Below are 27585 nucleotides of genomic sequence, written 5' to 3'. Positions count from 1 at the left end.
TCTGGGCTGAAATGCAGTTAATGAGAAGATCTCAGTGCTGTGTACAAGGGTAGGTAGCTCAGCAAGACAGAACTCAACTGTGTTCGGCGATGGTCTGGGAGGCATTTGTATATGTGTGTGTACACACAGAGTAATATTAATAATATTAATAATACAGCTAGCATTTATTTAGCACAAGCAATGTGCCAACCAGTGTTTTCAACCTTATACTTACAACAACCCTGTGAAGCAGGTATATGTGGGAAAGGGTCAAGTTTAATTTTCACAAAGGGAAGCCTGAGGCGGCTCTGCTGTTCCAGAAGGGAGGATAGGGGTTCCAGCGGCTTTGGCGGCCAAGAATTTGAAAAGTGGCGCTGAAATGAAGGAAGAGCCAATGGTGAGTGCTGGGGGTGGGGCTAGAGCAGGGAAAGCCAATGGTGAGTGCTGGGGGCGGGGCTAGAGCAGGGAAAGCCAATGGTGAGTGCTGGGGGCGGGGCTAGAGCAGGGAAAGCCAATGGTGAGTGCTAAGGGTGGGGCTAGAGCAGGGAAAGCCAGTGGTGAGTGCTAAGGGCGGGACTAGAGCAGAGAAAGCCAATGGTGAGTGCTGGGGGCGGGGCCAGGGGTGAAAGGGAGCTGAGCCTGCCCAGCCAGAGGGAATGTAGGGAATGCGAGAGCGGGGAATCAGAGCGGGAACCAGGAAAGTTAGTTAGATCTCTCGGATAGGCTGCAACCCCTGAAGTACCCAATCAGTGGGGAACAGGGGAGGGACCTACGTGTTAGGTTTAGGTTATAAATATCACTGTTTCTTGTTTGGCAAGCCGACCATTTTGTCCAGGTCTAGCGCCTGTTCTTGCAAGATCATTAGTAAAATTATTTTCTCCTCCACAACCAGGTGAGTTTTGTTTTCTTATAGGTGCAGCGTTCTTTCTAACAGTTTATTACCCTCATTTTATAGATGAGAAAACTGAGCTACAGAAAGATAATTTGTCTGATGACGTAGCAAGTTAGCAGGAATCAAAGTTGGGGAACGGTGTAGTTGGGAGTGGCCACTTGGGGTGGTGCCCTGGAGTTGGAGAGGAGAAGCTGAATTTGAACACAAGGCAGAGAATTCAGAGACGGTGCCCCTGAGCCTCGGTGGGAGGGTGGGGGCAGGCAGGGGGTGGGAAGCAGTGACTCTCCCCCATGCTCCGGGGGGCAGAGACCGGAGAAGGGAGCACAGCCTGGGAGCACTCTGGTGCAGGGAGCACGGTGGACCAAGGCCGAGCATGCCACAGGGCCCAGCGTTCCTGTAGACACCTCTTCCAGGCCGGGCTGGGGATCAGGCCTGTCAGTATAAGTGCCTCTTGCTCCCAGAGCCTGACTTTGCCCCAAGCCCACAGTGACACAGCTCAGACCAACACTCTCCACTGGTAGAGGCACGTTTCTGGTGGGAACCAGTTCCCCCAGTGGCCCCTTCCCCTGCAGTTGCACCCAGCCCCACACAGCATAAAAAAATCAGACCAACACTTCTATGTTCTCCAGCAAAAAGAACAAATGGCACATTGCCCCGCCCCAACCCAGAAGTCCAAGGAAGGCTCAGGCAAGCACAAAAAGCTGGTCGAAGGCCAGGAAGTACCCACACAGCACCCAAAGAATCAACTGCCAGGAGTATCACCAGGGACCAAGCTGACACTCTTTTCCATCGGTGAAAGGGCTGCTATCCCTGCTGCCCGGCCCAGCCGTTGGCATCAGGGCCACGCCCAGCCAGGGGGCTGGCCAGCTTGGAAAATGGCCTAGAACCATGCACTCTCTCTTTCCCGTGCCCCACCTTCTGCAATGGTCTGCCGAGCCTTTCTCCACGTCAGTGAAACCCTCTTCGTGGGCACTCTTTCCAATTATAAAACATAGTTCACCCTTTCAACCCTGATCCAGACATGAAAGGTGCTGGGACCCAGATGAAGAAACTGGTGGAAACTCTTTCCCCCAAGGCCAAAGTCAGCATCACAAAGCTCGAGGTAAACACCTTCCTTCCTAAACCCTTAGCTGCAGGTCATCCCATTCTCTGTAAACTTTTCTAATCACAATGTAAATGTTCCCTGGGGAGCAGACCCAGCCATCTCCCAGGCATCCCTCCCCTGCTTTTTTTAGGAGGTACTAGGGACTGAACCCTTGGGAGTTGTTTTTTTCCATTTGTTTATTTTGTTTTCAGGAGATACTGGGGATCGCACCCCGGCACCTCGTACATGGGAAGCAGGTGCTCAACCTCTTGAGCTACATCAGCTCCCCGCCCCTTATTTTTTTTAAAAAGATTCATTTATTTATTTCTCCCCACCCCCTCATTGTTTGCATTTGCTGTGTCTGTTCATTGTGTGCTCGTCTTCCTTTTAGGAAGCACCGGGAACTGAACCCAGGACCTCCCATGTGGTAGGCAGGAGCTCAATTACTTGAGCCACATCCACTTAAAGAGGCTTTTGCAAAATAATCACAGCCCTTAGCAGAGCTCCTCCCCACTTTATGACATGAAACAGTTTGATATTATTGGTGAATTCCAAAAAGAAATATTGGATTATGTTTGTAAACCAATCTTTTCCTCTGGGCATATTACATTATATTGGATTCACAGGTTTACTTGATTAAGTAATTAAGTAAACCTCTTGTGCCAGTAGGGCACCAAAGGGTGGGGACTCACAGATAAAGGCATGGCAAAGGACAGAATTAAGGGTTTTTTATGTTGGAGTTTTAATGTTGGAGTTTGATGCTGAAGCCTTAAACTGGAGCCCGGGGAAATAAGCTCACAGAGGAATAGAGACAGCTCCTTAGACATGGCAGAAACCCTAGAGAGACAGACAAAGACGCTAACCTGATAGTCTACAGCTGACCTTGTGGAGACACTAGAGGAGCTGAGCCCAGAGGAACCCAGGAAGCCTGAACCCTCACAGATGTCGGCAGCCAACTTGCTCCAACACGTGGAAACAGACTTTGGTGAGCGAAGTAACTTATGCTTTATGGCCTGGTACCTGTAAGCTCCTACCCCAAATCAATACCCTTTATAAAGGCCAACAGATTTCTGGTATTTTGCATCAGCACCCCTTTGGCTGACTAACACTACACCTCTTTCTCAACATTTTTTTTAAGATTACTTTTTATTTATTTCTCCCCCCACCCCCGCCCTTCCCCCCATTGTCTGCTCTCTGTGTCCATTCACTGTGTGTTCTTCTGTGTCTGCTTGTATTCTCATCAGGCGGCTTCAGGAACCGATCCTGGGACCTTCCGGAGTGGGAGACAGGAGATTACTCTCTTGCACCACCTCAGCTCCCTGTTCTGCTATGTCTTATTTTCTATTTTCTCTCCTCTGTGTCTCTTGTGGTGTCACCTTGCTGCGCGGGGTGGCTTTTCCCATGCTGGGTGGCATTCCCACGCAGGGCGGCACTCCTGCGCAGGACAGCACTCCCGCGTGGGCCAGCACTCCGCATGGGCCAGCTCACCACATGGGCCAGCTTGCCCTCACCAGGAGGCCCTGGGCATCAAACCCTGGACCTCCTCTGTGGTAGCCGGGAGCCCAATTGGTTGAGCCACATCCGTTCCCCTCTTTCTCAACAGTAAAGATTCTGTTTATTGTCACATCCATCTAACTTTTTTTTCCCTAGGAATTAATAGTAAAAAGCCCACAGTGTACTAAGATTCAGAAATCCAAAACCCATCTGATTTAGAAGCTGAAGATCACAGACAGGATTCGTAGTTGCCACATACCACTGCCCAAGCATCCTTCCCTGTTCCCACCAGCCCAGGCCAGGCAGCCTTGCTTTCTTCAATAAATTACAGGCATCACTCCTGCCTCTTTTTCATTTACCTGCTAGAATGAGCGGGTCTGACACCGCTGGGTGAGGATAACCAGAACAAAGAGTGAGTGGAAACATGGCAGGCCGGGCCGTGTGTCTCCATGTCCTCCAGCACACACTCCATTCCACGGACAGAGCGGGGACCCAGAAGAGTACCCAGGGCCCTGCTCAAAGGTGACCAGGCTGGGGCCGGGGCAGGCTGTTTGGGGTGGTAGCCAACCTCGGCCAATCCCACACTGACCTGCCCACCCCCGTTCATTTGGTGAGGACATGAACTGTTCTGTTTCTTCCCATCCCGTCAGGCTCCTGCTCTCTGGGGTAGAAAAGGAAATATTTTCATTGGCTTTACCACCCAAGCAACATGGCCTACAAGCAAAGATGAGGCTTTCCAGAATGTTCCTTTTCTCCCAAAGGCAAGTGATGGCTACTTCAAACATGTTGACAGAGAAGAGAGACCCTATTTGGGCCTGGTGGCCCTCAAATCCCACACAGCACATGACACTCCTCTCCCCTATAGGAACGTGGGAACATGGGGACAACGGCGAGAAAATGAAGGAGACTCAAGTCCTTGAGTGCGGATCCAGGGTCTCTGGAGGTGACTTTGAGGAGCGACAGACCCTGAGAGGAGTCCCCAGGGACAGTGTGTTAAGTTTTCTTTCTCACTTCATATTTGCCATGTGAAATTATTTTTAAAGGGGGCGGAGAACGCAAAACCCTCCTTTTATGCATTTTCTAGGATTCCTTATCCGTCGCCATTCCCAGGACCCTGTATTTCCATACATTTGAAACTGCCAGTTCATGGCACGCCTGTTTAAAGGGCATCTCTGCCCAGAAGAGGCTCCCTAGGAGGATGTCACAGCTGGGCCAGCCTGGCTGTGAGGTCAGGTGACTGACAGCCCCCGTGACTGACGGCCACTGACGGAGAGGCCAGCTGTAACCCTGACAATCCTCTCCAACTTGCCCCCATTCCCTGAGTCCCTTCAGTAGAGTTTCATGCAAAACAAGAACCGAGTGGTCCCCTGTCTCTTGTGGCGAAGGAGTCATCAGGCATGAAATCAATCTCTGGGTAATTACTGGACTCTTTTTACGTGTTCCTTGTGGTGCTGGACCTGGGGTAGCTCGAACAATCTGGTAAGTAAGAGTCGCCAGAGCCACACCGAGCCACAAGCAGGTCAGCATGAATGAAACAGCGGTGCTGTGCAGAGGGCTGGTAATCAAATGGGGAAGGTCATCGGCTCCATCGAAATGAACAAGTGGATGGACAGATGGTCAAAACTGTGGTAAAGGCCATAAAAGAAAGAAACAGTGATGTGAGCAAGAACAGCTTGGGCAGGTCAACTTTAACTCGGGGATTAGAGAGGGTCTTTCTTGAGGATTTGAGCAGCAACAGATGGTTGGGGACCAGCCCTCAGAGGAGAGGGAGGGAGCATTCCAGGCAGAGGGTGCAGTAAGAAGAAAGAATAAAACCGAGGCAGAACACAGGGGTGTCCCCGCGTAGGGGAGCCCCATGCACAAGGAGTGCGTCCCGCACAAAAAAAGCACAGCCCACCCAGGAGTGGCGCCGCACACGCAGAGAGCTGACGCAGCAAGATGACACAACAAAAAAAGACAGATTCCTGGTGCTGCAGAGAATGCAAGCGGACGCAGAACACACAGCAAATGGACACAGAGAGCAGACAAGTTGGGGACGGGCAGGGAGGGAAGGGGAGAAATAAATAAAATAAATCTTTAAAAAAAACATAACCGAGGCAGAGAACAGGATCGCTGAGAGTGCCTGGGCCTGTGGCGCGCCCTGAGCCCTTCCCGAGGCCCCGCTGAGCCCTGCCCTCCTGCCCCAGGAGGGAACTCAGAACCCCTCTAAAGTTCCTTTTCTCCGGGTGCTGTTGCTTGCCACCACGAGAGCCCAGACCTCCCTTCCTATCCTACCATCAGCTCCACTGGTCGTGATCCCCCTCCCGGTCTGCTCCCCTCGCCTGTTCCGAGTCTCATCCGCCTGTCCCCAGCCAGGAGACTGAGCTCATCCTACCCCTCACCCCCCCTCCCGGCCAGTCACCCAAATCCACCTCCAAAGCGTCTCTGGAATCACCCACTTCTCCCCATGACCACTAGGGCCATCCTTGTCCCCACCCCCCATCTCTCGCCTGCATAAACCCCAGTGCCTTCCTGACTGGTCTCACACTCTAGTCCCTTTGCGACCCATTCTCCACACAGCAGCCAAAGTCATGTCTATCAAATGTTCATCTCCTTCCACCTGCCTCACACTTAAAATCCTTTGACGCATCCCAGCACTCTTTTCATAAAACTCCAAATCCAGAATATAAACCATCGCTGGTCCTCATCTCGTCTTTTTCCCCCTTGCTCATTCTGCTCTCCACCCAGGGCCTTTGTACAAGCCAGAGAGCATCGGCTGCTTAGCATTTATAGTTAATTGGAGTTTTAAATCGCTCAAGAGCAAAGTGTCCAAAGAACAGAACTGGTGTCTTAAAGATGAGTCCCACACGGATCACAGAACCCCCCTGCCCCTAGCAGTCGGCCCCGGGGCCAGACCGCACCAGGCCCGGCTGCAAAATAAAAGTGGGGGGCGTGCAAAGAGGAAGCAGGAATGGAAAGCGCCTCGGCAGAGGGCACGGGAAGGAGGTGGCTGAAGAGGGAGCAACCCCTTCAGCCCTGCCACCTTCAAGAAGCAACCACACGTGTCTGGGACGCACCTCCCCACCCGCAGCGCCCTGCTGCCATCAGCCACTAGGGGGCAGTGACAACCAAGGCGCGCAGGAGCCCACGGGGCACGCCAGGGGCCCAGCTCTCTCTCCGGACAGATAATGAAACGCAGTTTCCTTTTAGGGGTCTTTGGTCCTCTCTATGAAATTCTAAGTTGATTTTTGAATTTTTAAAAATCAGAACGCTGAGGAAAAGCAGGGGCAGTCCCACAAACAGCAGTGCTGCTGGCTGAACCCTGCAGCCTTTCTGGAATGAGCAGTGATTCCGTTCCCAGCTGAGTCCGAGGGCAAGCCTGCCTGGATCAAGAGCCTGATCTTTGACCTCCACCTGGAAGGTGAACCCACAACCTTAGTCATTTATATCCACTGCTTGCTCACAAACACGTATTCCTCACACAACCCTGAGGGCGTGCCCACTGGGGCCCCCCCCCCACTCCCCACCCCGTCCTGTAGATAAAGAACCTGAGGCGCAGGGAGGTATACATTGCGCAAGTAACCACAGCGGAGGGAGGGCTGGTAAGGATTCACACCCAGGTAAGCTGATTCCAGAGCAGGCGGGGATTCAGCCCCGAGCCCAGAGTCCCTTGGCATCCAACAAGGAATGCCGGAATCTCCAGAGCCTGTTGACCAACAAGCTAAGTGATAAGAAGGAGAAAAGGCCTGGACAGGACATCCTGCCTTTCACTGTCTGCCACAAAGGAGGGACGGATTGTAAAAATTCCAGAGCAGGTCAGCGGGCTTGGCAATTGCAAAAGAGATTCTTTGCTGGGGCCCTGCCCAGGCCTAGGTGGGGGGGCCTGGCTCCTCCCCCACCTCTCCCGCATTCAGGTCATCATTAACTCACCTACCTTTGCCTCTGGTGAACCAACCACTTCAGTGATTGCTGTTCCATCGGATAAAGATCCGATCCAGGGGGCCATAAAAGTTTCAGAATTTTAATTACCTCTTCACAGCCAGGGAAGTATTTACCAAAAGCAAATACAGCAGCAGGTATCTGAGATAAAAAGGAAGCACAATTGTATTGCACCTCATGGGGGCTGGGAAAGATACCTGCAGGAATCTCGGAGGCCATCCCCAGCAAGCAGGCAAAATCAGCACACAGCCGCGCGTGCCTCGGATTTTTTAAAAAAGCAGATTGCAAGATAAAGCGATCACAACCACAGAAAGAGCACGTATCTGGGTGAGGCTTGCTGAGAGAAGGAAACCAGAGAAAGGAAGGAATGCTCCTTGGGATCTTTTCTTCTAGCTGTGTGGTCACTCCTCGTGGAGAGCCACAGATCAGAGCCCGAATCCCCAAACTATGGCAGGCAGCCAAATCCAGGCTGTGGCCATTTTTTTAATGGCTCTCAAGTTTAAAATGGTTTTTACATTTTTAGGAGATGGTAAAAAACTAAAAGGAGGAGAAGTGACAGAGACTATACATGGCTCGCAAAGTCTAAAATATTTACTATCTGCTCCTTTACAGAAAAACATTTTGTCCACCCCTGTTTTATTGAAATATGTAATTATATAATCATCCATTTTCACTGAATATGCCAAATTCAAAACACAAGGAATATAAGCTTTCTGTATTTGAGGGATACTAAGCACAAACTAATAGTATGAAGAAGCTTAAAATAACAAAGAAAAAAAATTCGAAACAAATGTATTTTTAGCACTAAACTAGTTTCAGCATTCACATATCTGAGGAGCCCAGGGGAAAAAAAGACCACATTTCTTGACCACATTGTCAAGAAAACTGTGAATCTGGGTGAAGATTTTCTTTGAAACGTATCTGAGACCCTACAACCTACAAGAGAAGGAACATTTACTTCAAAAAGCCAAGGTTATCAAATATTGCCATTGTAAGGATAAATACAAACCAAAAGGGAAAAAAAGAATTAATTTTCCCTCACGCAAAAAGGGAAAGAGAAATTCCTCCCTGCTCCTTTCCCTTTCAGAATTTACTTTAGAAAACTTGCCAGTTGTAAGTTTATTCTGTTTGAAATGGGTGTGATCCTTTTAAAATTACAGAAGCCCCTTGCAAATTTCACAACTCAAGAATGTTTCCTCAAGGACAGGAACCATTTACCTAAAATTGAATCATCAAGTTTCCTGGGAGGAGATGAGCCTAACTCCAGAGGCTCCAAGTTGCAAACCTGCCCCCGATCATAAAGATATCTTGAGAACACGGATGTAATGGGTCATTTCGCTCAGCCGCATAAAAAGGATGGGGCTTGCCTTCTGTCCCTGCCACCTCTAGCAGATTGCTGATGACGCATCACCTTCTGGTTTCAGGCTTATTCAATAATAAAACTGATTTTCTTTCTCTTCTACCTGTGTGGAGAGGTTTTCTGGGTTGCAGGAAGATTTTGTTTTTAATTATATTTCTGCAACATCATCACACTGCAAAATCCAAGCCCTTGCCCTTAGTTGTATGCCAGTGTATTGCCTGGATACACTGATCAGAAAGAAAAACACAGTTTTACACGCTTTCCACATTGGACGGTCGAGGTTAGCCTGGCAGAAAAATCTGTAGATGACTCATGAGGCAGGAAGAAGAAGCAAACAGCCACATTGACTTTATCAAGATGATGTGGATGAAGTCTAGTTTACAGCTATTTGTGAAGCAAGGCTTGCTGTTTGTGAGCACCAAGGGATTTGTGGGTAGTAATTCACCTCAGGGTGACTGCTGCTCAAAATGGCTTCAGGTAGATGATAAAGAAAACCTTGATGGATCGTGGCCCCGCACACAAACAAGGCCTTGAAAGGAAAGGTATAATTAGGGGACGTCCCTCCCAAGCACTTACGGAACACACACATGTGAATAATGTGAAGATGAATCATCCGTCACCCAACATAGTTCCATGAGCAAGCTGAAAGTATTAATGTATAGTACGTGCCAAAACTATTCTGAAAATAGATCCAGCTGAGCCCACAGCCACCAGTTTCTGAATGGGACAGCCAGGGCTTTGGAACTCAGGTTTGGTCCCCATGGGTGCAGCCTAAACACAAAAGCAGTTCTCCCAAGCCACATACCTGTAGCACCGATGGCCTTAGGTAACTGGGAGCTGCCATAGCTTTAAATGCTTTCTTCAGAAAGCCCTCTGGGAACGCCAGGAACCTCTGGGCCGCTTGTGCCCTGGGAACGGAAGTAGGTGCTCCCAAGGCCCCAGGACAGGATAAAGATTCTCCGGCAGTAGGCCGGGCCAGGGGAGGTGAGGAGCAACCTAGGGACAGCCTGGCAGGCACCTCTGATCCTCTAAAGAGCTATCCCAGTCAGCTGCTAAATCACTCTCCCCTCAGCTTACCTTGAATGCGTCACCTTCTCTCCACCTTTATTGCCAATACCAGGTCTTCACCACCTAGGGCCTGGATCACTGCAAACAGCCTCTGTATTCATTCTCTGTGGTTGCTGCAACCAGTAACCACAGAATTAGTGGCTTAAAACAACACACATTGGGAAGCGGATTTGGCTCAACTGATAGGGCGTCCGCCTACCACATGGGAGGTCAAGGGTTCACAGCCAGGGCCTCCTGACCCATGTGGTGAGCTGGCCCATGCGCAGTGCTGATGCACACAAGGAGTGCCGTGCCACACAGGGGCACCTCTGCATAGGGGAGCCCCACATACAAGGACTGCACCCCGCAAGGAGAGCTGCCCCATGCAAAAAAAAACACAGCCTGCCCAGGAGTGGCACCGCACACACACAGAGCTGACACAAGATGATGCAACAAAAAAAGCAACACAGTTTCCCAGTGCCACGTGACAAGAATACAAGCAGACACAGAAGAACACACAGCAATGGACAGAGAGAGCAGACAACAGGGGAGAGGGGAGCAAAATAAATAAAATTAATCTTTAAAAAAAAAACAAAACAAACAATAACGCACACAGATGAGCTTACAGTTCTGGAGGTCAGAGGTCCAAATCGCTTTCCCTGGGCTAAAGTCAAGGATCAGGTCAGGAGGCCGTGCTCCTTCTGGAGGCTGTAGGGGCAGAATCCATTTCCTGGCTTTCTCCTGTTTCTAGAGGTCACTTGTGTTCCTTGGCACAAGGCCCCTTTCTCCATCTTCAAAAGCAGCAGCTTAGCATCTGCAAATCTCTCTCCGACTTCCTCTTTTGTCACCCTCTTCCACTTACAAGGATGATCTCAAAGTCAGATAGCATCAATCTTAATCACATCTGCAATGGTAATTTCCCTTTGCCAGGAAACCTAACCTAGTCACAGGGTGGAGGGATTAAGAGGCAGACACTGGGGGCTGGGGGCGGGGAGAGGGCACTCTCCTGCCCCCGCAGCCTCCTAACTGGCTCCACAGCTTCAGTCTCGCCTCCCTCAGCCCCTCCATGCCCTGAGGAGCAGGGCCTCTCTCTAGTCTGAACTCCCATCACACCTAACAGCTCCATCCACTTCCGTCCATTTCCATCTCAAAACATGAGCCCCACAAGGGCAAACTCCACATTTTTTGTTATCTTGCCACTCATGATAGAAAAATTAGAAAACTCAGGTAAGAAAAAGAAAAAGAAAATACTCCAGTGTGTCCCCACATCACGAGCTTGATGACGGCAGGATCGTACTTTTGAGCCTCTAATGGAAGAGCTGAAACCAAGGTGGAAACTAAAACAGCAAATCACGTAAATTACAGCTAGAGGCCCTTCTTCTTGGGTGCAGGAGCACCCAAGAAGCCCAGAGAGAGATGACCCTCCCTCCCAAAGAAGACCCCCAGCCCCATTCTGGGCAATCCATTTGAGGAATGCATGAGCTTCGTGAGCAGGAAGTTCTCAGCAAAGTCACAGCGTTGCCAATTTCCTCTAGGTTCTTGGCCATGTTACATAAAAGACTTTAAGAACATTCCAGTTTAGTTAGGCCAGGAGTTTATTAAGGAAACGAGAGGAGAAAATAACAGATCACAGGTCCTAGGTATGCTTGCAGGCTGGTCCAGGCAGAAAGTAAAAGGGCAGATTTTGCCTCTGTGCTTGCTTTTTGAACCCTTTATTATTTCTCCCAGTTGCTAATGTTCAGGGGAGGGGTCCCAGATGTTTGTTGTTTTGATGGATTACCCCACCCGACAATTAAGGGGGAGGGGGCTATGATAAGGCCCCTTGAGAATGTCCGGGGCTTTTCCTTGACCCCGGATGAAATCCCGTTCTAATGGGGGATTCTTGCGGGTTCTTCCGGCCGCTTTCTGGTGGGGGTCTCTCCCTCAGAGGATTTCCGGGTGGAATTCCAGGGCCCCACGTTTCATGGGCGAGGTTTTCTGCCAGGTCCCAGGTTCGCCTCCTCATTCCCTCAACCTGCCTGCTTCAGAGCCCTCCAGAAGGCTTAAAATTCGCTGCGCCCCCTTGCTCCCTGCTTCCTTCTGGTTTCAAGATAAACAGGAGATCAGCTTATGAACCCGGCTTTTGTTTTTTTACACAAGTCCATCCTAAACGTATTAATTTCACATTTCAAGACCTGATTGTTTTGCAACTGTATCGATGATAAGTGTTAAACATTAACCAGATAACCAAAAAAATTGTCTTTTCATATCTAGCACCACAGAACAAAAAATTTCTGACTGCACCCAGTGACTGGAAACTTTGAATAGTCATGTGACCAAAGAAATACGTTGATTAACATGTTAAAATCACATTTTTATTTCTTTTTAGACTAATGAAGAATGGAAGAAGAAGGAAGGAAAGGAGGGAAGCAAGGGAAGGAGCGAAGGTGCTGAGAGTCTCTCTGGCTCCTCAGCCACGTGGAGGCAGCAGTTGGGTGCTGATTTTGAAAATCGAAAAAAAGTGAAGGAAAAGCTGTCTTCCCGGTCGCCAACTCACCCAGTGATTGTAACGATGTCGAAGAAGAGAATAGAGTGAAAACTACCCAGGCTGGTGCAGAATAGATGCTCAATAAATGTTTATTGGATGAATGAGTGAAGGAAAAAATCACCTGAAACCTAGAGTTGCCAAAGCCCAATCCAGTTAGAGCAAATAAGCCCACACCCAGCCCCTGAGAAATGTTAGAAAGTCCCCACATTGCCTCCAGCACCGGCCGGGGCTGTGATGGTGCATGTTCTGAAACGCCACCTTGTGAACGGGGATTCCTTTAACTGCAGGTGTTTGTTTCCTTTGGCACAGCAATCCGTAATTTCCCATTTTTAGAACAATGCTCCAAAGAACAGCAACAAAAACAGCCTTCCGAGGGGGCGGTTTTCTTCCTGCCCACTGCTATAGCCCTGGAAGACAACAATAACAAAGGGATTTTGATTCAAAACATACTCGCTTCTCTCCACGAAATCAGATGACCGCTAGGTTTGCAGGAGCTGCAGGGAGCTTCCCCGCCCCCATCCCTTCGGTAGAGCTTCTAAACCAATTCTTGTCTTTGGGAGGGGTAGATTTGGAACCTTTTTGCTGTTAGGTTTGTTTCGGTCCTGACACACCTTCCTCTGTGGTTTTCCTGCCGTAGGGGGGGAAAGAAAGCTTGTAGAAAGCCAATGCCTGTCCTTAGAGTGCCCAGGACAAACCCGAGAGCAGAAGAGGACAAAGTGCTCTGGAGAACATCCAAATAGCAGACTGAAGGTGAGCAACCAAGCAGAGTAGAAACCCATCTCCAGTCGTAGCCAGTAAGAAATCCCTTTCATGATTAGCCTCAAGACTTGGGGAGTCTTTCCCTTCCCTTCCTCCGGTCGTCTGCCTACCCCTTCCTTTCCATTCCATGCCTCTCCCCTGAGTCACACCCAACTCACCGCCCCCTGAACTTGCACATTTCTCTCCTCATTGGCCTCCGCAGTCTGATTTCTTCCACCTCCCATGTGGTCATTATCACATACCTACTACCATGCTCCAGAATGTTCAGACTGCATCTGGAAATAAACCTTCCAAGTTTATCTCCCACTAGTCCCTACATAAATCTTAGACTCCAGCTAAAATGGCCTGTTCATCATTCCCAAACTCCACCTTTGCTCTCTAGGTCCCCCCACCCCAACCCAACTTGGAATACCTACCCTATAATCTGGTCCTCTCTCTGTGATTAAACCCCACCCATTTTTTTAGGAGGTACCGGAAAGTTGAACCCAGGACCTCATACATGGGAAGCAGGTGCTCAACCACTGAGCTACATCCACTCCCCAATGAGAACTGGTTTTCGGTTTGTTTAGTTTTTAGGAGGTACCGAGAATCAAACCCAGGACCTCACAGATGGGATGCAGGCGTTCAAACACTGAGTGTCATCCACATCCCTCACCCATTTTTGAAGCTCCACCCAAATAATACCTTCTCTGTGACCAGTCTCGTTCAAAATTACCTCCCCCTCCCTTCTGAATCCCTGAGATTCAGCTCTCATTCAGTATGTGCATATAGTGGGAAAATTATTAGCATAACTTATTTTTTTCGAATGTGTGTTGAATTGTTTAGAAGGGGATGGTGCTAAGCCCATTTAAGAGGCGTGGAAGGAGTTGGCGTCAATGAAGTGAATGCTCTGGCATCTCTACACTGCCATTTCTTAAGCACTTCCTGTCCTCCCAGTGCGGAGCTGCTCACTTCTCCTGTAGGACTTCATTTAACCCTCACACTCAAACTGTCAGGTAAATGCCTTACAGACAAGGGAACAAAGGCCTTGAGAAGTTAAGTGGCTTCCCTATACAGAGCCCCACAGTTTAAAAGCAGTAGAGCAGGAATTCAAACTTAGCTCGCCATCCTGACTGCTACTGCCTGCCCACCTTGCCTTCTCAGAGAATTTACAACACAGAGAGCGTTAGATGAACGGTTGGGTGGGACGCCTTGGTTCTTTTCCTGATTGGAACAAATTCATAGGCGTGTGTAAAGGGCCTGATTTTCCCATTCCTTTTTTTTTAAAACATGGCAAGAGGGATTGGGGTTCCTGGAATATCAGGATACTTGACAAAGCTGTCCTCAAAGAATGGTATCTAAGGCTCTGACACCCAAGGGAAGTGGCAGGAGAAGCAGAAAGCTTCGATGCTCTACCTGGAATCACTCTGAAGCTCCCAAGCCAAGTGGCAAGACCTCAAGTAGTGGCTGGCACTCAAGTCCTGGCTCCTAGACTCACCAGCTGGGACTCATGCTATTTACCTTCTCTAAACCTGGTTTCTCATCTGTAAAATGAGAATAATACCTAGTTGACAGGTTAGGTTGAATGAGTTAAGTAAAATAATCTGCTTAAAAGCCCCTGGCTCATATTAGGTATTCAATAAATTATCAAAATTGTTATTACTTCCCTTGGACAGTATTTCCCTTTCATTTTTTTTAAATCAAAAGTATAACATGCATACAGTAAAGTGTACTCATCATAAATGTGTACCTTGATAATCATTTACATATATATATATACTTGTATAACCATTACCCCTTTTCTGTTGTTGTGTAGTACTCCATTGTATGAAAACACCATAGTTTATTTATCCAGGCTTCTGATGATGATAATTTAGGGTGTTTCCACGTTTGGAGGTATTATGCATAAAACAGATTTGAACGTTCTTGTACATTCCTTTTTTCTCGACAAATGCACCCATATCCCTTGGGTGTATAGCTGAGAGTGGAATGATTGGGTTATAGTGTTGGCATATGCTTAGGTTTAATAGAATCTGTCAAACAACTCACATTTCTACGCTCCCCACAGCAATGTATGATAGTTCCAGTTGCTCCACAATCTCAACAACACTTGGTATTGTCAGTCTTTTCTTTTTTAGCTATTCTGCTGGGTGTGTGGTGATATTGCTTCAAGGTTTTAATTTCCATTTCCCTGGTAAGTAATGATGTGATGAATCATTTCAAGACTTTTGCCTATTTTTTATCAACTCATTTGTCTTTTTCTCATGGACTTGTAGTAGTTCTTCACAATTTCTAGAAATAAGCACTTCATCAGATATGGGTATTGGAGATATCGCCTCTAAGTCTGAGCCTGGCCTTTTCCCATTTTCGGTGGTGTCTTTTGATGAAGAGAAGGTTTTAATTCTGATGAAATCCAATTTATCCATTTTCATTCAAGGTTAATGTTTTTTGCATCCTGTTTTAGAGTTTTTGCCCACCCCCAAGGTCATGAAGACATTCTCCTATGTTTATTTCTTTTAATCCGGCTTTATATGGTAATTTCTTCTAGAGTTGAAGACTACTGATTTGTCTTTATTTCAATAAGGAGCAAATGTCTCATAGAAAATCCAACCGTGTCCCCCATGATAATGCTCATAGGACAGTGACCACCCAAGCCTCTGGGCATCCCGCAGTGCTATGCTGAGGCTGCCATGGGGCATGGACAGGAGCCATTTCTGACCTGGCACATTGCTAAAATTCCAGAGGAAGAGTCCCTAACAGGGAGACGGCATTTTCCAAAGTGAATCAGGAAGGAGAGGGAAGGATATTAACCACCTCTCAGGCCACAGCTTCAACTTATACCACGCCAGCTGTGATCATTTTGCAACTACAACCTTCCCCTCATAGAAACTTCTTGTTCCTAGTCTCCTTCTTCCCTGTGTTTTCTTCTCTCTCTAAATTTTCTGTTATCATTTGTCTAACCAAGTATCATTTGTAGGGCATTTATGCCTTTTAGAGCTTTTCCTCCCTTCTGTCTCTTTCCCAAAATCAGGGTTTCTTGACCCCAGCACTATTAACATTTGGACCAGATAATTCTTTGTTGTGGGGGGCTTTCCTGGGCATTGTAGAATACACAGCTCTCACTAGTTCCTGCTTTCCTCCCTCTCTTTTAATTGTCAATCAAAAAGGCCTGCAGGGGAAGCGGACTTGGCTCAGTGGTTAGGGCATCCGTCTACCACATGGGAGATCTGCGGTTCAAACCCTGGGCCTCCTTGACCCGTGTGGAGCTGGCCCATGCACAGTGCTGATGTGCGCAAGGAGTGCCCTGCCACACAGGGGTGTCCCCAGCGTAGGGGAGCCCCACGCACAAGGAGTGCACCCCATAAGGAGAGCCGCCCAGCGCTAAAGAAAGTGCAGCCTGCCCAGGAATGGCGCCACACACACGGAGAGCTGACACAAGATGCGCAACCCAAAAAGAAACAGATTCCCGTGCCGCTGACAACAACAGAAGGGGACAAAGAAGAACACACAGCAAATGGACACAGAGAACAGACAACTGGGGTGGGGGTGGGGAAGGGGAGAGAAATTAAAAAAAAAAAAAAAAGATATAAAAAATCAAAAACAAAAAGGCCTGTGGAAGAAGCAAGGAGGTGGCTTAGAAGCAAAATCATCATTTTCTCAAGCTTGAAGGGGCCTTGGATATAGTCTAGTGCGAAGCCCTCACTTTACAGATGGGGAAAGGGATCCCAAGAGGAGGAGGGAGAGGATGTGTCAGCACCCAGCATGAAGGGAAACAAGTGCCAGGCCAAACAGGAAGTCAAAATGCCAGGGTCTGAGGCAGAATTTACAGTCCCCCTGGGACTGCTTCCCACTGCTCCTTTCTACCTCCAAACCATGAGTCCCATTCCAGAAACAGCTCGTGGCTCATCAGATGAGACCAAAGTACAGGAACCAGCAGAACCAGAACCAGACCCAGGATGGGCATACGCACGTCCATCCCTGGGGCCCCTTCCAGAGCCTCCAGTGGACACAGATAACCTCTGACCACAGCAGGGATGTTTCGGGATGACTAATGCCATGATTACATCTCATTTTAATTTTTATAAGGGAAATGATGGTCATGCCACCAGGCCGGACCTACCCTGCGGAGGAGTCAGAGAGCAGCAGAGAGATCCGTGGGGAGCCAGAGGGAGCCCGGAGACAATGTCAGTCCCGACCCCATCTCCAGGCAGGTGACGATGAGATCCCCAGGGCAGCCGAGAGCCTCAGCCAGGACTTCCCGGATGATGTGGGGGCAACATTGGTTGCACACTTGGTATGCACTAGATGCTGTTCTAAATACCCTACACATATAAATACATGAACTCAGTTAATCCTTCCCCAGCCCTCTGAAGGAGACACTGCCATGCTCCCGTTTTAAAGAAGCTGATACGGAGCTCAGGAAGCCCTTGGCAAGCAGCAGGGGTGTTATTCCTGGAGCAACTTCGAAGGGGCTGTGCATTGGCAAAAATAACCCCATCCTTACTTCTTGCCGACTTCAAGCTTACCCCCAAACGTCAGACACTCATGGAGGCCCCCCGTGTGTAAAACCCAACACCAAGAACTTAGACTAAGCAGTAGGTGACGTTCATGGCAGTTTTAGTGATGCATGGATGAATATTTTCTATTTTAAGTCATGTACTTGTTTCAATGTGTATTAGGAAAATGCTGAGTGTCGTTGATGGTAGTGGCATAGATTCCTTTTTAAGTAAATGTATTTAAGGTTTTAGAAATCAGTCTCTTTATATCAAAAGCACAAACAGCAAAAGAAAAAAATAAACTGGACTTCATCAAAATTACAACTTTTATGCATCAAAGGACATTATCAATAAAGTGAGAAGACAGCCTACAGGATGGAAGAAAATAGTTGCAAATCATATATCTGATAAGGTTTTAATATCCAGATATACAAGGAACTCCTACAACTCAACAAAAGACAAACAACCCAGTTTTAAAAATGGACAAAGGACTTGAGAGACATTTCTCCAAAGATTCACAAATGACCAATAAGCACATGAAAAGATGTTCAATATCATTAGTCATTAGGGAAATGCAAATCGAAACCACAGTGAGATACCATTTCACACCCACTATGATGGCTATTTTAAAAGGAGGTGGGGTACTGGGAAATAACAACAGCTAGAGAGGATGTGGAGAAACTGGAACACTGGCACATTGTTGATGGGAATGTAAAATGGTGCAGCTGCTATGGAAAACAGTTTGGTGGTTCCTCAAAAAGTTAAAAATAGAATTATCACATGAACCAGCAAATTCCATTCCTAGCTATATACATAAAAGAAACAAACTATCAAACAGATAGTCATATACCAATGTTCAGAGCAGCATTATTCACAATAGCCAAAATGTGGAAACCCAAGATTTCATCAACACATGAATAGATAAACAAAATGTGTATAAATGTGGTATTTGGCACAATGGAATATTATTTGGCAGTGAAAAAGGAATGAAGTTCTCATGCATGCTACAACATGGATGAACTTTGAAAATATTATGTAAGGGAAAGAAGTGAGACACAAGATGACAAATAATTGAATGATTCCACTTACATGAAATATCTAGAATAAGCAAATTCACAGTGACAGAAAGTAGATTAGAGGTTACTAGGGCCTGGGTGGGGTGGGGAATGGGAGTTAATTCTTAATGGGAAGAGAATTTCTGTTTGGAGTGTAGAAAAGTTTTGGGAATGGACAACACCGTGAGTGTAATCAATGCCACTAAATTATATACTTAAAAAATGGTTATAGCAACTTTTGTGCTTTGTAGCTGTCACCATAATAATATATATATACATATATATATATTTTTTTGGCTTTCTCAGACTTCCCTGGAGTACATTTTTTTAACAAATCAATTTTATTGATACATATTAATAAAGCACACAATTCATCCAAAGTGTGGTGAGTACATTTTTAAAGCAGTTTCCTTGAGATATATTCATATACGATACAATCTATCCAAAGTATACAATCAATGGCTTTTAGTATAATCACAGTGTTGTGCATTTATCACCACAAAAAAAATTAGACTTAATTTTCATCACTCCAAAAAGAAAAACTTCACAGCCCTTAGCAGTCATCTCTCAATCATAATAAATTTTTAATAAGACTATTTAAGAAAAAATGTTCGGCAAATAGTAGTATGGATGGTATGTGGAGGTGGCTAAACTTGCAGTGATGGCACCTGAATGACAAGCATGGAAAACCGTGATTTAGTTTCACTTCATCTTAAAGACCCCTGGCCCCTGCATACCCCCTTGCAGGGGCTGTGTCACCCCCTCCCTCCTCTCATTCCCCCCTGCCGTTCACCTGGCATCTTTCTCAATGAAACTCTGCATCCTTGAAGATTATAGCCAATAGCCCATTGGCCTTCTCTTGCCCTCTGCATGTGGCTCACCCACTTTTGGATTCACTCTGCTTTCTGGTGATGAAAGAGAAACCCAGAAAGGCTGAGAAACATGAAATCGCAAATAAAGAGCCAACTATGAAGCCAGCAAGCAAGGAGGAAACCCCACCCCATTCCTGGGACACAGCCCTGGGCCATCTGCCCCGTAGGTGGCCTTGCCAGGCCCTGGCTATGCTGGACAGGGCTGGAGGCCTATCATCTCAAGGAGCCAACACGCCCCCTCCTTCTGGGGACACGGTGGCATGGAGCAGCCTCTTGTTTCCAGAATCACAATCCTGCAGGTAGTTCTGTGGCTTGAATCATGAAGACACAGGGAGGAAAGTTCTTCCTTGGCAAAGAGGGAAAAGTTTTTTAGCCCCCGCATGGCTCCCTCATCTGTCTTATTGCCTCTGCTCATTGTCTCTGCTTGTTACATCTGCTCGTCTTCTATAGGAAGCACCAGGAACTGAACCCAGGACCTCCCGTGTGGAAGGCAGGCGCCCAACTGCTCGAGCCGCATCTGCTCCCAAGGGAAACTTTTAAAAATCTTTCTATTGTGTCAGATTGTCAGAATCATTCCAAGTTCCTGGGCTCACCCAGACACCTGGTAGGTGGCGACTCCAGGCCGAGAAGTTCCCAGAAAAAGGGATCAAACACCACCGCCAGCCCCATAAATGCACAGCCTTTGTATTCTCCTGGGCTCCCAGACTCCCCCACAGCCGCGCCAGTGCCCAGCCAAGGAAGCCTAAGCCTCAGCGCTGAGGGCACTGCTCTCCCTCAGAAGAGGATCTCGAAAGCAGAAGGAAATTGGAAGCAACCACCACACGAAAACCAGATTCTCCTTTTCCCTGCGGGGGCTGCCAGGAGATGGAGAAGGGCGGGCTGAGGGGGCGGCCCCACCCGGCAGCTGCACATCCTCCAGGATGTCTGCGTCTTGGGGAAGGGCTGGCCCCCGGGGCCTCACTCATTCTCTACTTATTTCCACAGTGTCCCTTTTCTTCCTGCAGAGATGCTGGAGATGCGCGGGGAGGGTCCCTCCCGTGGGGCAAGGTACCGCTGACTGAGGACATCTGGGATGTGCTCCGCGCCTCTCGAAACCCTAAACCTGTCACTGGTGTGAGCTGAGGCCGCACAGCAGTCCCCTGAGGGAGAAGCAGCTCTAGCCCCGTTTTAGAGATGGGTGGAGGGACTCCAGGGACCCCGGCCTAGGGGCAGGACTGACCTGATGGGGGCAGCTTGGGCGGGTCCTGCCCCCCCGCCGCTTCCCACCAACAGCAGTCTCACCCCGACAGCACCACGTGGCGTGCACGGAGCCCCCCTCAGGTCAAAGTCCTACCCCATGTGCTGGATGAGGGGGGAACCTCAGAGAAGGCATGCCCCCTCCAGATCCCGGCCCCCATGGGACAGCGCGCCAGGTGGGCACGGGGGAGATGCGTGGAGGCAGGGTCGACGGGGCCTTCTCAGCATCTGAACGCTCCCGCTAAGACCTTCTCCAGCAGGCACGTTCCTCCCGTTGGGGCTATGATTTATTTTCCCGTCACGTTGTGTTTTAGGCCTCCTCTGCAAGCAGACACCAAATATTGTGGATGAGCGAACTCATATATCCAGGCAAACGTCTGTTTGCTTTTTGTTGCTTCCATAGCTACAATCTGAATCAACAGAGAAGAGTTTGGCTCCCAACTCTACCAACTGGGCCCCACGCCATCACGCCCCAAAACGAAGGGGTACAGACGCCAGAAAAAGTGAGGGGCCGGGGCCGATGGCGAAGGAAGACACTGTCCTATTCCGGTGGCACGGGGTATAGGGGGGACAAGAAGGCACTTACTTAATTCCCCAGCAAGAGCCAACACATTTTAGAACTCTGCAGGCCACAAAGAGAGGAGGGAGGAGACGAGCTGACACAACCCAGCCCTCTGCAGATGAGGTCACAGGCTCGGAGAGGGCCAACGAATCCCCGCTTGCCAGTGATGGGGCTGGACCCGGAACCCAAGTCCTCCCTGCCCAGCTCGGGCCCTCCCCCCCTCCGCCCCGCTGAACTGCCCTGCCCTGCAGGGTCTGGCTGCTCCCACTCTTTGTTAAGTGACCCCGCACCCTCTGGATTGCATCAGGTCACAGCCACGCCCAAGACTGAGCACTGGGCGGCTCTGTCTATCCGAACCAGAAAAGTCAAGGATCGGGGCTTTGTCCGTGGACTTTTCCAGTGGAGGACCACACAAATGAGACCTTTTTATTATTTTTTAAAGAGTCTATTATATCAGAATGTTAGGACAAAGGTGATGGAAAGGTCAAGGCCACGGATTCCAACCCTGAACGAGCCCATTGTCAGACACAGGCAAACAAGAGGAACAAGAGGCCCCAGTTGGCATCTCCACGGCTCACCACCCTGCCCGCCTTCCCTCCTGTCTCAGGAGGCATCTGGGCCTTCTCAGCAGAGCTTCCACTTTTTCCAGTTACCCCCATACCTTCTTGGGCACATAATCCCATCCCCAGGCCTCTCAGAGCACGGGCATCAACTCCCCCACCTTGCTTCTCCGTCTTTACGCTCCCTTCTGCTGGCTTCTGCATGTGATGAGCCCCTTCAAGCCTGACCCCCACTGGAAAGCCCTCCTCCCGTCTGCCTCCCGCACGGGCGGCTGTCTCGCCAGCCCTCTGACCTTTATCACCTGGTCCTTTCTTAGCCGCCCAGTCTGCAGCCAGGCCCGGCCACTCTCCCAAGGGCTACAGATAGTCTACGACACGTCAAGTTCAACAGCCACTTCTCCATATCCTTCCCTCTAGACCTTCCTGCATCCACTAACCCAGCAGAAACACTCTGCTTTGTGAAACGGGGCGCAAGCAGTTAGGGGCCTACGTCCCACATCGGAGGTCCCACGTTCGGTTCTTGGTGCCTCCTGAAAAGAAGACCAGCACACGACAAGCAGACACAGCAAAAGCAGGCAATGAGGGGGTGGTGAGAAATAAATAAATTAAATAAATGTAAAAAAAAAAAAAGAAAAAAGAAATGTGCTAGGCAGCAGGCACTGCTCGTTATTTACTCAAAAGCCATCTCCCTTCTCCCTGGCTGGCAGAACCCCAAGTTTTTCAGGAACAGGAAAGAGATGCTTTGCTTTCAGCAAGGAGGGCACAGCCCTTTGGTCCAAGGGTGGGCAGTGTCCCTTCTGGCCAGCGGCATGTAGAGGGAGTTGGGCTGGGGACGGCCCTCCCACCCCCGGGAAGGAGGGGGGCACGTGAGGAGGCTCTTGGACCCACCCTGTTCCGTTTCCTGCCTTTGAACTCAGCCACGGGAGGGCCTCGGTGACAGTGACCCCGAGTCGTGCTGCTGAGCATCCAGAAGGGAAGAACAAGAACTCCTGTTTTCTAAGCCGCCAAAGGACAGGCTTGCTGTTCCCTGCAGCCAAAAGCAGCCCCAGCTAACATGTCGCTCCTCCCTTGGTTCCTGCCACTCGTCCTCAGGTTTTCTTGACCACCCACACCTTGTCGCCTCTAGGCTCATGCTCTCATCACCTACCTCTTCGTTACTTCAACCAATACTTTTTTTTTAAAGATTTATTTACTTATTTCTCCCCCCCAACCGTGGTTGTCTGTTCTCTGTGTCTATTTGCTGCATCTTCTTTGTCCGCTTCTGTTGTTGTCAGCGGCACAGGAATCTATGTTTCCTTTTGTTGCATCATCTTGTTGTGTCATTTCTCCATGTGGGCGGCCCCATTCCTGGGCAGGCTGCACTTTCTTTGGCACGGGGCGGCTCTCCTTACGGGGCGCACTCCTTGTGCATGGGGCTCCCCTACGCAGGGGACACCCCTGCGTGGCACAGCACTCCTTGCGTGCATCAGCACTGCACATGCGCCACATGGTCAACCAATACTTATTGGCACCTTCTAGGCACCAGGCTGCCCTCAGAGAGCTTACACTTTACTAGAGGAGGACCATGAGCAAATAAATAAAAAATTACAAGCCGTGATCAGTACCCGCTCTGAATGAGATGACTGATGAAAGAGAATGTTATGGGGGATCATGGCCAGAGACCGGAGAGGGATATTCAGGCTGCAGTTAATGTCCCCGTCAATATCAAAGGACCCAGCTGTGTGAAGGCAAGGAAGAACATTCCAGGTAGTAGCAACGATGGTGAACCATGGGTGAAGAGTGGAGGAAGGAAAGGCTCGGCAGGTTGGGCTAAAGAGACATGAGCAACGGGAAAATCAGATGAAGCAGAATGGTCACGTAGACCCCTGTAAGTCATGGGAGGGCAAGGTTGTAATGTTTGGTGCAGCTGGAAGTCATTGTGTAAGAGGAAACACAGTGAAGCTTGTATTTCTAGGTGATCGCTGTGGCTGGAATTTGGAGCAAGGGTGGAAGCTGGGAGCCCAGGGTGGACTCACATCATCCAGGTGAGATGGTGGCAGTGTAGACGGAGAGGGGGGCTACCTTTGTGATGTATGTCCAAGGTAGAAGTGATGGGCTTGCTGGCAAGTGAGAAACAAGGGGTGAACAAGAGGAAGGCACCAAGGATGACGCCCGAGTTTTCTCGCTTGCACACTGGGGTACGATAGTACCGTATATGGAGACGGAGAGGTGGGTTGCGGGATAAGGAAGGGAAATCAAGAGTTCCGTTTTGGAAACGCTGAGTTTGAAATGAGTGAGAGACATCCAAGTGAAGAGGACAAGGGGGCAGCTTCGGGTTCAAGTCACAAGCTTAGCGAATTGGGAATTGGGAATTGGGGAATTGTCAGCGCCGACGGTATTTAAAGCCATGGCAATGGGTGAGATCGACTGGGTGAAGGGCAGAGAAGAGGGCCAACAGGTCTTTCAAGGTCATTTAAGTTCCATTCAAAGGAAAAATCGTTTATTTCACACTTTCCCTCTCTCCTCCTCAGAGTGTAAGATTGCCACGTCCTACCATTCTAGATCCCAAATATTTCTTAAATCTGTCCCTCTCTCCATTCCATGGCTGTATCTTGTCTCCTGTGGGGCCTTTCAACAGCCGCCTGTCTTGGGTCCCTCCCCCGCTTTCGTTCTGCTGCCCGTGGGGTGTGTCCCTGCTCAGCTGCAGCAAAGCTGAAACCACAGAGGACAGGAGGCAGCATCAGAGAAGCAGGGTGGAACGACACCAGGCAGGGACAGTGTCACCCCGACCCGGGCTGGGGAGGCCCCAGCAACGGAGAACCAGGCACGCCGATTGGTAGCCATGGCAATGTGGGAGGGCACAGGCTGATGCTGGCAGGGGTGGCCTTACAGACACGGTTGACTTGCGCTAACCCAAGTGGTTTTGAACATAAGGTGCCACCCAACACCTGGCATGCCAGGGGATGCTCTCATCAACAGACAATGACAACATGACGGAAATGACAATAACAACTGACATTTCATAGCACTTGCTATGTGCCAGGCAACGTACCAAGCACTTCACGTATATTCCCTAACTCAATAAAGCAACCCTAAGAGACTGGTATCATAGATGAGGACACCAAGGCCTTCAGGTTGGGCAGACGTGGATTCGAATCCCAGCCCTGCTGCTTGATGAGTGGGCTCTGTGGACTCTCAGTGTCTCATCTGTAAATCGGGATTAAATGTCAAAGCATTTAACTAATGCCTAGTCAAAAGATAGTGCTCAATGCTAATAGCTGTAATTGCTTTAATGTTTATGGTGAAAACAAGGGTCACATCACGTCATTTCCCTGTATAAAAACTCCCCAGGCTCCCCACTCACCAAAGATGAGGACTCCCTGTTCTCACAGTCCGCCCACCAGTGCAAGCTGTCCTTCTAGGCACGCCGTGCCGCTCACCGTCCTGAAAGCAGCAGGTAATGTTACACCTCCGAGCCTCTGCTCTTGCTGTCCACCTGTCCAGAACGCCAGGAACCAGGGAGGAGAGAGGAAGTCAGGGGCTGAGAAATCTGAGTGCCAGCAGCCCAAGGCTTCCTGAATCTTCAGCCTGGGACGCAGTCTCCTCGTTGCACTCTGGGTGGCCAGCGCAGCGTCAGGCACTCGGTGGGTGTCAACTGGGGTGAACAGCCAACACACATCACATTTTTATAAAGAAGTCATGGGGAAGGCTGGTGGGGAGCTCAGGCCAAGGTGCCAGAAAGAGCAATCGTCTCAGGCCTGCCCTTCCAGCAGAGGGGCAGCAGCATTATTTTCACATGCCCAAGATGGGTTTTGATCTCTTCTCCCCCAAAACTCCAGATCAGTCCTTGTGGCAGGACTTTGGTTTAAAGAAAACCAAGGACACGATGAGGAACATGAGCCCAGGGCAAACTGTAAGGGCAGAGATGGGCTGTCCTCTAGCCCCACTTTCCCTTCCAGGGCCTTCATCACCGCCACACCCTCACCCTACGCCCAAGTGAAGAAGACAAAGGGGACTGGTAGGATATTTGCTAGTAACTGCTTGAAATGGTTGCTTACTAATAGGATTCTCTTGAAGAGCAAAAGCCTTTGGTTTCAAAAATAATAATAATAATCTCAAATGATGGCACTTCCTTTAGGGCCTGTATCAGGCAATTAGCAAAATTTTCTTAAGCCACCTGCCTAGAATATCACAAACCACACTCCAAATAAAGAAATAACAGTAACACAGCACTTTTTGAGAGCAGCCTATGGGCAGAGCATTTGACAGTTGGAGTCTCATCCTTAGAACAATCCTGTAATGTACAGGGCATTCTCATTCCCTTTTATAGCAAGGGGGAAACTGAGGCGAAGGGAGTCAGCCATGTACCCCGGTGGCTCAGCTAGTAAGTGCGGAGCCAGGGCTGGACGCAAGCAGCCCGACCCTGCCACTATACCACACTGCCCGTCCCACTGCATTCCCCACAGAGCAAGGCTGGGATTCCATGGCTGGGGCCTGGACAGGGGCCCATTGGATTTCCTGTCATTTCTTTCTAGCTACTGCTACTTGAGGCATGGGGAGAGTCCAACAGAATTGTCAGAGCAGTCACTGTGTGACTTCATGACCCTTTGTGTCCTGGCCTCCATCTGTGTCTCCTCAATCTGAGTCTGAGCTCGTCTTCGGCTCACAGAGGAACACATGAAGTTATAAAAGGTCTCTCAGAAAATTTTGCAAGAGTAATATAAAAGCCCTATACTCATCTGTGCCCGACACCGATTCAGATGTCCCAGGAGCACCTCATCTATGTACTTCATTTCCAGGGGCACAGACAGCATGCCCTTGGCACCTCAGAGGGCAGGCATCAGATAGTTTAAACCTGTCTCCACTCTCCCACACGATTCAGGCTGACCTTGGGCCAGTCAGTGCCCTGTTTGTCTTGGCACTCCTCTGGTTTCCCGTGACACTGTGGCTCCAGGACAGTTTCTCCCGCTTTATCCTCATTCCAGTGGGGTTAGGAAACTGAGTGAATGTTAACGAGAAGAATAAGGATTAGCCACATTTTGTTGAGCACATGCTATGTGTCAGGAGCTGTATTTCATTTCAACCTTCCAGCAACTCAGAGATGAGATACCGAGGCTTAGAGAGGTTTCAGGTCACCCAGCTAGTGAACGGCAGAGCCAGGATTTGAACTCGGCACTGCACCACCACCACCTTCCAAGAGAGTTACAATCTGGTGTCCATAAGTACCGAGAGAGCCTTCCAGGGTATTTCCATTTACCCTGAGAGTCTCCTCGAGTTGATGCTAGAAGGTGGAAGTGAGGTTTGAATTCCAGATTTGGATTTGGTAGACTCTGTTCCAGAAACATATCTCAATCAGAGACTATGCCTGCTATGTGCACAGTCAGAATTCTAGTTAATTCTGAGGCTGCCAAAGAATTTGAAAATAACCCCATCTTCAAACCCCAACACCTTGCAAATGGCCAAGGAACAGAGAGATGATCAAAGACCAAAGAATTCAAATAGCAACACAAGATGTAGATGAGAAGCTGAAACCAAAGCGAAGATGCAGGAGCTGGAAAGTTTCACAATAAGGGCTGGAACCTGATCACTCCAGCAATGTTCTCCTAGGACACCACCCTTGGGTCCCAGCTTTAGCCAAGCCAGAAGTGGGATAGAGGGGTGAAGAGACACCAAGTAAGGAACACCCAGACCCCCAGGGTTCTACGGGGACAGATCTGCCGGGACAATGGGGAGATCCACAAAGTAGCCCCAGGACGACCCTTGTGCAAGAGAAGGGAAAACTGGGG

General features: G+C 49.1%; 2 long non-coding RNA genes across 5 annotated transcripts; one reads left to right on the top strand and one right to left on the bottom strand.

Moving 5' to 3' along the window:
* Window positions 1-803: 803 nt before the first annotated feature.
* LOC131279992 (uncharacterized) lies at window positions 804-4395 on the top strand. Of its 3 annotated transcripts, none has more exons than XR_009187529.1 (4): window positions 804-871; window positions 1891-1973; window positions 2833-2940; window positions 4315-4395. It is a non-coding gene; the product is annotated as an uncharacterized lncRNA (long non-coding RNA). The 3 variants fall into 3 exon arrangements; XR_009187530.1 differs by lacking the exon at window positions 4315-4395 and adding an exon at window positions 4100-4180; XR_009187528.1 differs by lacking the exon at window positions 4315-4395 and adding an exon at window positions 3200-3285.
* Window positions 4396-12372: 7977 nt separating this feature from the next.
* LOC111759677 (uncharacterized) lies at window positions 12373-21250 on the bottom strand. 2 transcript variants are annotated; one of them, XR_009187527.2, is made up of 3 exons: window positions 20796-21245; window positions 19384-19495; window positions 12373-12708 (listed from the first exon to the last, which is right to left on the bottom strand). It is a non-coding gene; the product is annotated as an uncharacterized lncRNA (long non-coding RNA). The 2 variants fall into 2 exon arrangements; XR_009187526.1 differs by lacking the exon at window positions 19384-19495 and having other exon boundaries at window positions 20796-21250.
* Between the last annotated feature and the right edge of the window lie 6335 nt (window positions 21251-27585).

Source organism: Dasypus novemcinctus, chromosome 10 (assembly GCF_030445035.2).
Source record: "Dasypus novemcinctus isolate mDasNov1 chromosome 10, mDasNov1.1.hap2, whole genome shotgun sequence".
NCBI lineage: Eukaryota > Metazoa > Chordata > Mammalia > Cingulata > Dasypodidae > Dasypus > Dasypus novemcinctus.
The sequence above is the reverse complement of the archived record's forward strand: the minus strand, read 5'-3'. Positions and strand labels throughout refer to the sequence as shown.